Here is an 11,017-nt window from a genome sequence, read left to right on the forward strand (position 1 = left end):
ATATAATGTCACATAATTAGTGGCTTATTTGTAAGTTTAAATTTTAGATTTTTAAACGCGTTTTTATGTGTTTCTGACCATGGAATTACTGATTTTTTTTATTTAAATTGGCCTTTAGTTAATTCTGTAAGTGGATGTGCTAATTTACTAAAATTTGGAATAAATCTACGAAAATAATTTGCTAAACCTAAAAAACTTCGCAGTTGTTTTATCGTGGTTGGAGAGGGAAAGTTTCTAATAGCTGAAAGTCCTTCCTCTGTCGGCTTTATACCTTGTCCATTAAGGTGGTTCTAGTCAGATTGGATTTTTCATGCATTTAGACCAATAAGCTGGCGAAAAATACACATACTTTTAGTAGTCAAATTTTAATTTTGAATACTTATTTGAATTCGTTAGCCTCTTTTCTATGATCTGTAGGAAAAACTTTTTCATCTTTTTGTCTTGTTAGCACTTAAAAGTGCAAGTTAAATTTGAGAAATCAAGCAGTCATTTGAAACCGTAGTATACGTAAATTATCCAAAATATCCAAAATCGGTTTCCTACAAATCATAGAAAAGAGGCTGACGAATTCAAATAATTTTTCAAAATTGAAATTGGACCACTATAAGTATGTGTATTTTTCGCCAGCTTATTAGCATTTTTCACTGTTACGAGTGTACAAAAATATTTTTCCAGAGTGATTACGTTGACTTGTGCATGCGCGTACGTGTGCTATTGAACCGTGTACCCGCAGCTGGGCGATATAAAGTCTATTGTTATCGAGTTCGAATTTCTTCGAAATTAAAATTATATATTTTACTTATTATATTATTATTAATACCATTGATTAAAATACTTTAGTAGTAATGCTAATAGGTACTACTAATAATAATACTATAATATTTATAATCAATGAAAATAGTAAGTTGTTACCGTCAGTTGCCATCACGTGTTTCACTACGTTTAACGTTTGTGTTCATTTTATGCATTTGCAAATAATAATACATTTATAAAAATGAGTGATTGGCGATTCAGTAAAAAAACTCGTCCAAAATTATCTGCACCACGGAAAAAATCAAGGCATAATTTGAAAAATCTGCAATCCAAAATTACTAAAACCTTAGAGAACAACGATATTCAGGTATCTATGTGTTTATTTTGTATAATAAATTAAAATAATACCTTGTAATGTTATAGATATAAATAACTAGAGGCAGGTTTTTTACCGTTATATGGCATAGGCATTTATTACAATTTTCAACATATTTTAAAATACGCATACGCTGTAAAAAATAAGTGTTATAATAAATTTTCCGCCCTAGGTAGTGCCTCCCTACAATGCCTTATGGTAAATCCGTCTCTGATTATATTTTACATTACATAAGTAAATATAATAATAATTATGGTGTATTATTCATTGATGTTTGTGATAGATTTTGGATCATTCTAATAATTCAAATGAAAATAATGACAAAAACATTGATTGGTCTGATAGCAGGTAATTTGTATTTTATTGTTCTATTATTATTATTAATTTTTAATTTTCTATTATTTTTTAAAAGAAATACAAACGATGACACAATGACTCATACTATAAATAATAACATATTTCAACCCACATACAGATTAGTAGTATCAGACAGACATAAAATAAACGCAGAAGTGATTAATGTTTATTAGTATAACTACAATATTATACATTATAGGTGCAATGTGTTTAGTTTTTATAAATTGGTTTCTTTATATTTTTGTTATAATTAAAAAACAAACAACCTCAGAAAATTCAATTTTTATCAAGTGTTTATTTTATCTTTTCGGCCGATCAAATAAAATTGTATTGATATTTATTGAAAAAAAAAACTAAAAATATAAAATGAAATTGTCCATAAACAGCTCAAAATTAGTCAAAATATTTTCAAAATTTTATCGTGTCTAGAAAATGAGAATATCAATATTCAGTGAAATTTTCATGCATTTACAGTCATTTGTTTTTGAATTAAAACAAAATAAGAAAATTGTTACCTGAGAAATTGAGTAAATATCCAATGTTGTAAAAATAAGATCTTCAAACGCTCATAAAAATTTATTTTGAATTGATTTTATACATTTTTTTTTTTGATAAAGGTAGACAAACTTATGGTGGTTCTAGCCAGTTGAAAAATTATCGCTTGTAGACCTTTGGCTGTGACAAGATTGTGAGATTATGGTTGGTCCGATTTGATGTATTGATTTTACAATGATGAGTGTTTTTTTATTTTTTATTTTTTTTTTGTGTCTGTTATCACGTTTTGGGGCAGTAAAAGTGCTCAGATTTTTTCGACCAGCAACTTTTCTGATGGGAAAATGAATCTAGTTGGTACTTTGGGGGGGTCAAAATTAAAAAATTTCGAAAAGTTTTTAAACGCGGCGGGAAAAACAAACAAAAAATCGACAAAAATACGGGAATTTTTACGCAACGCAAAAATCAAGAAAAAAAATTACAAGTTGTGAAATTGTGAATGGGAAGCTTCGATTGAAACGTACGGATACGTTTTATTACCAAGTACAAGGTCAACTTCATATTTCAAAGAGACAATTTTGTTATTTTTGTATTTGGACACCTCGAGGTATATGCTGCATGAAAAAATTAAAAGAGACGACAATTTTTGGTCCGAAAAAATGTTACAACAATTAACTAACTTCTACTATCGCTGTTTATTGCCAGAAATGGTTGATTCTCGGTTTGATAGAAATTTACCTATTAGGGATGGACTTGCATCAGAAAATGAAGATAATTCCTAGTTGGTAAATTATTACATTTATAATTATTATTTCATTTATTTAACTATCATTTAATTTGTATTTTTAATTTTACGTGATGCAACATATTTTATTCAGTTCAAAATAAAATAATGTATATTGTATTTGTAATTTGTATATTATGAACAAAAGGCATATTATATTAATTTTTAATTTTTATTTCAAATTGTAATACACCTAGCTGATATTATAGCTAATTATTGTTTTAATGTATCCAAACTAAGAGGTATAAGAACAATCAAACTGAAAATATGATTTCACGGAAAAACTAAAAAAATCGCTGACGTGAAAATAAGCCAAACGCGTAGTTAGTATGTATAATAAACTAATTAATTGGTGACTTAATAGTGTAGAATGCATAATGTATTATAAAACTACTTAATATAATATATAGACATATAGTCACAAAAAACATCAAATAATGACACAGAATTGAAAAAATAAAAATAAGTAAAAAAATGTATTTTAGGTTGAATTTTAACCATCTACGTAAATATTAACGAAACTGTATGGACTATAATATTCTAATTATTGCTTTTATAAAACTTTTTTCCAAGCCACGGCAACATAGGTAAGTCGATGTATTATTAGAGATGACACGTAACTGAAAAACAGAGTGGTCTCCCATCTAAGAACTATAAACAAATCATATTTGCAAAAGCATTTTCCTTGTTATGTGTCACCCGCCAATAAATAATAATAATAAGATCATTGACCCTTCATTGTATATTATATTGATTGTAGTTTATTTTGTTAGATAAGATAAAATTAAAAATAGCAGTCCGTAATGACATGGTGCGCGCCACGCGGCTTGACATATATATATAGGGGTACTGATACGGGTCGCGGGCGCGATAAAATATAACGCACACACACTAATGTAATTTTACTTTTCACACACTAACAAGTCATATCGCAAGGGTATTGCCTATACAACATTCCTTAGAATATGACTGACTAGAACCACCTTAATAATATTACCTAATAATTTTATTTCAGTATAGCCAAATTTACATTTCGAAATTTTTAATTTTAGTTTATATTTCAATAGTCGGTCAAATGTTTTTTCAAGTGCACTGAGATGTTCTTCGAAAGTTTTACCAAAGCACACACAATCGTCTAAATAGCAACAAATAATTCTATAGGTTAGCCCTGCCATTATTTTATTTATTACCTTTTGAAATTTTTGAGGTGCATTAGTTAAACCAAATGGTAATCGAGTAAACTGGTAATACCTGTTGATGTGGAAAAGCTGGTAATTTCTTTAGAATTTTCACTTAATTTTAATTGATGAAAGCCAGACATCGCATCCAAACAAGAAAAATCTTTGTTGCCTGCAAGTGAATCGTAAATATTTTGTATAGTGGGTAAAGGAAATGCTTCTTTGTGAGTTTTTTCATTAACGCGTCTATAATCTAAGACCATTCTATATTCAGTGGCTATTCTATTTTTTGTACCTTGTGGTTGACCTTTTGGTACTAAGAAAATTGGTGAAGAATAGGGACTTAATGAATGTTCAATTATGCCTGTCTCTAATAACTCTTTAGCTTGTTTTTCAATTTCTTTTATCTCAGAAAGGCTCAATTTGAAATTTCGTAAATTTACTGGAGTATTATCCGTTAGTTTTATTTCTATAGGTTTCACGTCTACTTCACCTAGATTCCACTTAAATTGCGAAAAAATATTTTTATATTTATTTAATAATTGTATTATTTTGCCTTTTTGCTGAGTTGTCAAGTCTGGGTTTTAATATCGAAATTTTCACACGTTATGTCTGGAGATATATTGTCGAGTTTTTTTGAATTCACTATCGGTCGACAATTATTATATACAATACCAGCGTTATTAGATATACCTACTGCAAATATTCTCATTGCCCAATTGACCATTATTTTTATACCGCGATATTAAAACGCTGTGTCGTGATTTCAGTGATGGTAAATCGTAGACAACAATGGAGTTAATAACAGAAATATTAATTTCATTTGAAAGGACACCCGGCGTCCAGTGATTTGACTCATAAAAAAACTGTTACATGTTTTCTCTCCGGTTTATACTATGCCAATGCTGTAAAATCTTACAGGCGGTGTCTCTTGAATAATTATTAAATTTAAATTATAGTAATTTATAATAGCCGCTAAGTCCTCGGTTTCCAACCATATTGGAGTTTTATATTTTGTTAATTTTAAAATATCTGCAATTTGTTTAAAATTGACATTTATTTGTTCGTTATTTAAAATTTTTAGTAACGTGTATATACCAAAATTCCCGTCTGCTGGTACGGTTTCCAGTTTAACTGACTTTGAAGCTAAAGTACTTATTGTTTTATTTATCCATTCGTACGGTTCATTTATTTCGTCACTTTTAATATATTTGTTTGTTTCATACTGAGTTACATTACCTATTTCAAGTTTATTCGTTTCAAACAATAATTTTTGAATAACTTCTATATACCTACTTATAGGATAATAACAAAATAAAACAAACACAAACTATAAAGAATTAAACTTTTTTTTAAACAAATAATTAAACAAACAACTTTTGATTACTTTTTAGTATCCCAAATATTAATATTTATATCTAATTTTACATTATTATATTTATTTTAAAAAAAAACTTATAGTAAATTCTATTAAAATAGTTAAAAAGTGCGTTAGTTTTTTAAAATATTTAAAATTAAATCTAAAACTAGGTATTTAAGTTTCACTATCAGTATCAACAATTCTTTTTGAATTTTTTGAGTCTACTTCTAATTGTTGATAAAATGCCCAATGGTTTTTAGGAATTGCATGTGAGTTACATAATGCTAATAAGTCTTTCTTTTTCTCTTTCTCTCTGTTTAATACATAATACTTTATCTTTATCTAGATAAAAAAGTACTTATCTAATCCCAACACTGTCCATATCATGGCGTCGAAACACGGAAGAACTTTACCATACACTTTTATAGGTTGTATTAACTCTAGCTGTGTACACCATTCTGTAGCTTTCATTAAACAATCAAGTATATAAGGCTTGACGTCATTTAAGGCACAAGAATAAACATTAGAACTGTATAATGCTTTGCTATTTAGACAGTCGAATAAATAAATACATTTTTGAACAAAATCAGCAGTTGCAATGGCTATTCTTGATCTTATTTGACCTATAGCAATACATGTTTTTATAACAGCTGCAACAAAATTACTAAAGACTTGAAGAACAAGTTTACAATTCATTTTTTGAAATGGTTTGCGGTTCATATGACTGTCAGTTAATTTTAAAAGAGCTCTACTAGTATTACTTGAATTATCAATATTATAAGCTAACCTAATATCTGAATAAGATACTTCTTGTCCGTTAAATTTAAAATTATACTCCAAAAAATTGTTTTTAATATTTTAAAAAATATGTGGTACATCAAAAATAGAAAAAATAGTTTTCTCATCTCATCAATCTCAACAAATGGTTTTTTTTTGCAACAACCTAAATGCTTTAGAGCTGAATAGTTATTGGAACCTTGATCACAAACAAATGCTACAATATTAAAACCTAGCTCTGTACATTTTTCGATTACATCTATAATTAAATATTTTAATACTCATTGATGAACCCGATAAAAAACAAGCGAATTGTAATTTCAAATTACTATTGTTGAGGCTCGGCCCGTACAACTATAAAGCCCTCGAACAACAAAAACCATGGCCTACGTAGCCAATTTATTCTTTCTACCTTTGTGTCCTAAATCTTCAAACCCTTCAACCATATCTAAATATTTAGAATATTCTAAAAAAGATTTTATTTTCATTTCATCAATTATTAAAACACAGTGTTTTTCATTGTCTGACATTGCATCCAACATTTATTTTTAATTTGCTTAGGGGGACGAGTCAAGTGTGCGAACTAAAATATATTATAAATATACGGCGGGCAAAGTAGTTATCAAAAATGTGACGGAAACTCAACATAATGATATAATACCAGTCAGTTCGCGTCCGCGCCGCGAACAAATTTAAATCGTCGACCGCGATCGTGCAAGGAAAACCAACCATATTTAATTTACATTGTATCAGCAGCCGCGCGATCAGGGCACGCGATCTTAGATCGCGGTTCGCGTTCGCGATCGCGCAAGGGAAACCGTACCTTTATTTTGAAAGAAAATTATGATATGAGTATATGACATTCATTTATAATTGACTGCTGGTTGACGTTGGTCATGTCTTTCAACAATGAGTGCTCCAATGACCAAATTTAGCAAAGTAGAAGATGAAGCTCTGGTTGAATGTGTTGCTAAAAATCCGCCAATTTATAATCTTCAAAACAAGGATTACAAAGATTTAAATATTAGAGATGCCATTTGGAAGAATATTAGTGAAACCGTTGGACGTAGTAGTAAGTGAAATATAATAAAATATAATATAATAATTTTATATTGAGAGCTTTAAAAATAAAAAATAAAATAAAATAAAATATAATAAATAGTGTGTATAAATACTAGTAATAAATACTCATTGTAGGAATATAAAGTACCTATATACGAGGTGTGGCTAATAAATAACGAGATTTTCTCTGTAAAAACTTTTTATTTATATTTTTTAATGGTTTAACATCTTTCTCCTTCTATATACTCCCCTCCATGTTTGACACATCGCTCCATTCTAATTTTCCATTGGTTGAAACAGTGTTGGAAATCCTTTTCTTGCAATGTCTTTAACACCTCTGTCGCATTTGTTTTTACAGCTTCAACTGACTCAAAATGTGTGCCCTTTAACGCACTTTTTAGTTTTGGAAAAAGCCAAAAATCGCATGGAGCGAGATCTGGTGAATATGGGGGGGTGTTGAAGCACTGGAGTTCGATTTTTAGCTAGAAATCGCTTTACAGATAAGGCACTGTGAGCAGGCGCATTGTCTTGATGCAAGAACCAAGAGTTATTTTCCCACAACTCAGGCCGCTTTCTTCTTACTCGTTCTCTGAGTGTTGTCAATACTTGAAGGTAATAATGTTGATTCACAGTTTGTCCCTGAGGTACCCATTCTGTCATTATTATACCTTTAATATCGAAAAATACGATCAACATGGCCTTCAGTTTCGACTTGCTCATTCGAGGTTTTTTCAATTTTGGTGATGTGGAAGTCTTCCAATGCATGGATTGTCTCTTAGTTTCGGGGTCATATTGAAAAATCCAAGTTTCATCGCATGTTATCACCTTTTTCAACAAATCTCGTTCATTTTCCATCCGTTCAAGAATGTCAACGCAAATTTGTCGCCTACCGTCTTTTTGTTCCAGAGTGAGGTTTTTAGGCACCATTTTGGCTCTGACTTTTTGTCATGTTTAATTCATCGTGCAAAATTTGTCTAACGGTCTCCTTGTCGATATTAACCATCTCAGCTATCATTCGAAGACTCAGACGTCGATCTTTTCGCACAATTTCATTGATTTTTGAAATGTTATCGTTAGTTTTTGAGCAGCATGGACGACCCACCCGTTGATCGTCTTCAACTTCTTCACGACCCTCACGAAATCGTTTGTGCCACTCAAAAACACGTGGTCGTGATAGGACACTATCTCCATATACTTCAGTTAATAAATTAAAACTTTCGGTCGCAGATTTTCCAAGTTTCACTAAAAATTTTAAATTAATACGTGTTCAATTTTTTCGTCCGGCATGATTTCGACATTCAACACGTAAGAGGTCAATTTAAACGACGCTTACACACAGACTACAAAACAAACTACAAACTGGTATTGTTCGATGCAGTGATATTCATAGATTACAAATATACTACCATTATTTCTTATCTACTCTTGCCTTATCGCTAAGTAGATAGTCTCGTTATTTAATAGCCACACCTCGTATATTAGGGTTTTTCATATTATAATATTACGTAGTACAACAGAGGTTTTCTTTAAGCTTAAAATAAATTATTATTTAAAAATAACACAATCTATTTTTAAGAATAAGTACTTTAGAAGTACATTTATGTAAATGTATGTTTACAATAAGCTAAAAATAAATTATAATATTAAAACTAGTATTATTAATATTTATCATTTAATATCTGTGATATATTAGGACATTAGGTGTATATTATACATTAGGTATTTAGTATACGAGTACAATGAATTATTTTTAAATAGCCAAATAATTGTATAACATTTTGTAGGTTTTTTATTGTATGAAGATTCCCCTTGTAATTTACATTATACTTAAAAACACTAATTTATTTATACATTTATTTTAAAAAATGGCTAAGTATATTTTTAGAAAATATCAAATAATTAAATTTGATTGTTAATAAAATCAGTATTGGTTGACAATGTTCTAGAAATTTGTTGATTTTGCCACGGGACAGTTCCTTCTTGAATAAAAAATTGTTTAAACTTTTCCCTCACATCAAAACCATCTGCACTTGCATCGCAAAAGTTTGTCCTTCATCATATTCATAGTAAATTTTATTGCCTTTTTCTAAAAACGCATCTCTCAATAAATTGTGCAAGCAGCATGTAACAACTATTAAATCGTCACATACTTCGACATCAATTGCTATTGCAGTATTAAATACTCGAAGAACTTGTGCTAGTAATCCAAATGCATTTTCTGTCACTCTTCGACAACGACTCAGCATATAGTTAAAAATAGTTTTAGCTCTATCTTGTCTAGTTGAAGATCTAGAATAGGGTTTCATAACATTTTTATGTAGTCTGAATGCTTCATCACCAACAATTACAAATGGTGTCAAATTATCAGTGCCTGGTAGTTTTTCATCTTCTGGGAAATTAAAATCTCCAGAATAAATTTGTTGTCCCATTTTTGATTTTCCAAATATGCCACTGTCTCCTTCTTTACCATAGGACCCAACATCAATGACTAAAAATTTACAATTTGCATCAACTAGGGCCAATAAGACTAGAGAAAAATATTCTTTGTAGTTAAAATACAATGAACCGGTATTTTTTGGGCACTTCATTCGAATATGTTTACCGTCGATAACGCCCATGCAATTTGGAAAATTCCATCTTGTCCAAAATTCATTAGCTTTCTCTTTCATATTTAATTTACTTGGATTAGGTATACAAATTGGAAACAGATGCATTTTCATAGATTTTAATGTATTTTTAATAATAATACTAATATAGCTGTGTGATATGCGAAAAGTAAAAGACAGCGAACGGTAAGTTTCTCCAGAAGCTAAATATCTAAAAAAAATCATAAATGTTATATTATTATTTAATTTAAAAAACTGCAAATTTATTACTATTATTTTTATTTGTATTAGATGATGACTGCAGGAGAAGGTATAAAAACATAAAAGATGCTTATTTAAAAAATAAACGGACAAGAAAAATGACAACAGGATCAAGTGCGTCTTCAAAACCATCAAAATGGTATTTAGCACCATTTTTAACATTTATGGATACAGTACCACAAGAAAGAATGTAAGTAATAATGATAGCTATGACAACAAATTAAGTAGGTATTTAGTAGTGATTGTTAATATTTTGTAAAAAAATGTAATCATAGATATAATTTAATAATCATATTTATCATTTATTTTTACAGTACTACATCTAATATATATGATACTGATGAAAATGAAAATTCTGGTTCAGATTTAAGCGATGAAGAAGTAAATGTTACAGAAGAGGTACCGTTATCACCACAAACTCAATGTGATCAATCAATATCACAATCAATGTCCAGGTCACGAAAAACGAGCAAAAGAAAAAAATTAAACATTACTGAACTTTTAGAAAAAAGGTCAAAAGAAAGAACACAGCTCATGACACAAATATGTTCAAAAACAAATACAGTAGACGATGATGATGTGGACCATTTCTTTAAAAGCTTAGCCATATTTGTGAAAAACTGCCACCACATTTAATTGCACAAGCCAAAATCCAAATTGAAAATGTTGACTGTATTAACCGATTTACAATTTCATGATCCATGTAATCGTTACACTACGCCTATATCTAATAGAGTATTAATAACACCAAGCCAGTCAACTACTAGTTCCACACATTCATTGGAAAACCACTATACTCCATATAATTATAGTCCACTTTCAATAAGTTCACCATCATACACAAATAGTCAACAACAGTTTGGATCTTCAAATATATTAACGCCTTTCGATTCCAGTAGTAAACATGAATAATGAATGGAACACAAATTCGCAGTAAAATAAAGTAAAACAATAAAATATAATTAGTTAGGTATTTACTACCAGTAATACAGGTAAATGATTTTTTTTTTT

At 29.5% G+C, this 11,017-nt stretch overlaps 1 pseudogene; it reads left to right on the forward strand.

Annotated features, from left to right (window-relative positions):
* The first annotated feature begins 6,986 nt into the window (after positions 1–6,986).
* Positions 6,987–10,932, forward strand: LOC149061365 (uncharacterized; annotated as a pseudogene).
* The last annotated feature ends 85 nt before the right edge of the window (positions 10,933–11,017 follow it).

Source organism: Diuraphis noxia, unplaced genomic scaffold (genome assembly GCF_037042655.1).
Source record: "Diuraphis noxia isolate RWA-SAM2 unplaced genomic scaffold, SU_Dnox_SAM2 contig0001, whole genome shotgun sequence".
Lineage (NCBI taxonomy): Eukaryota > Metazoa > Arthropoda > Insecta > Hemiptera > Aphididae > Diuraphis > Diuraphis noxia.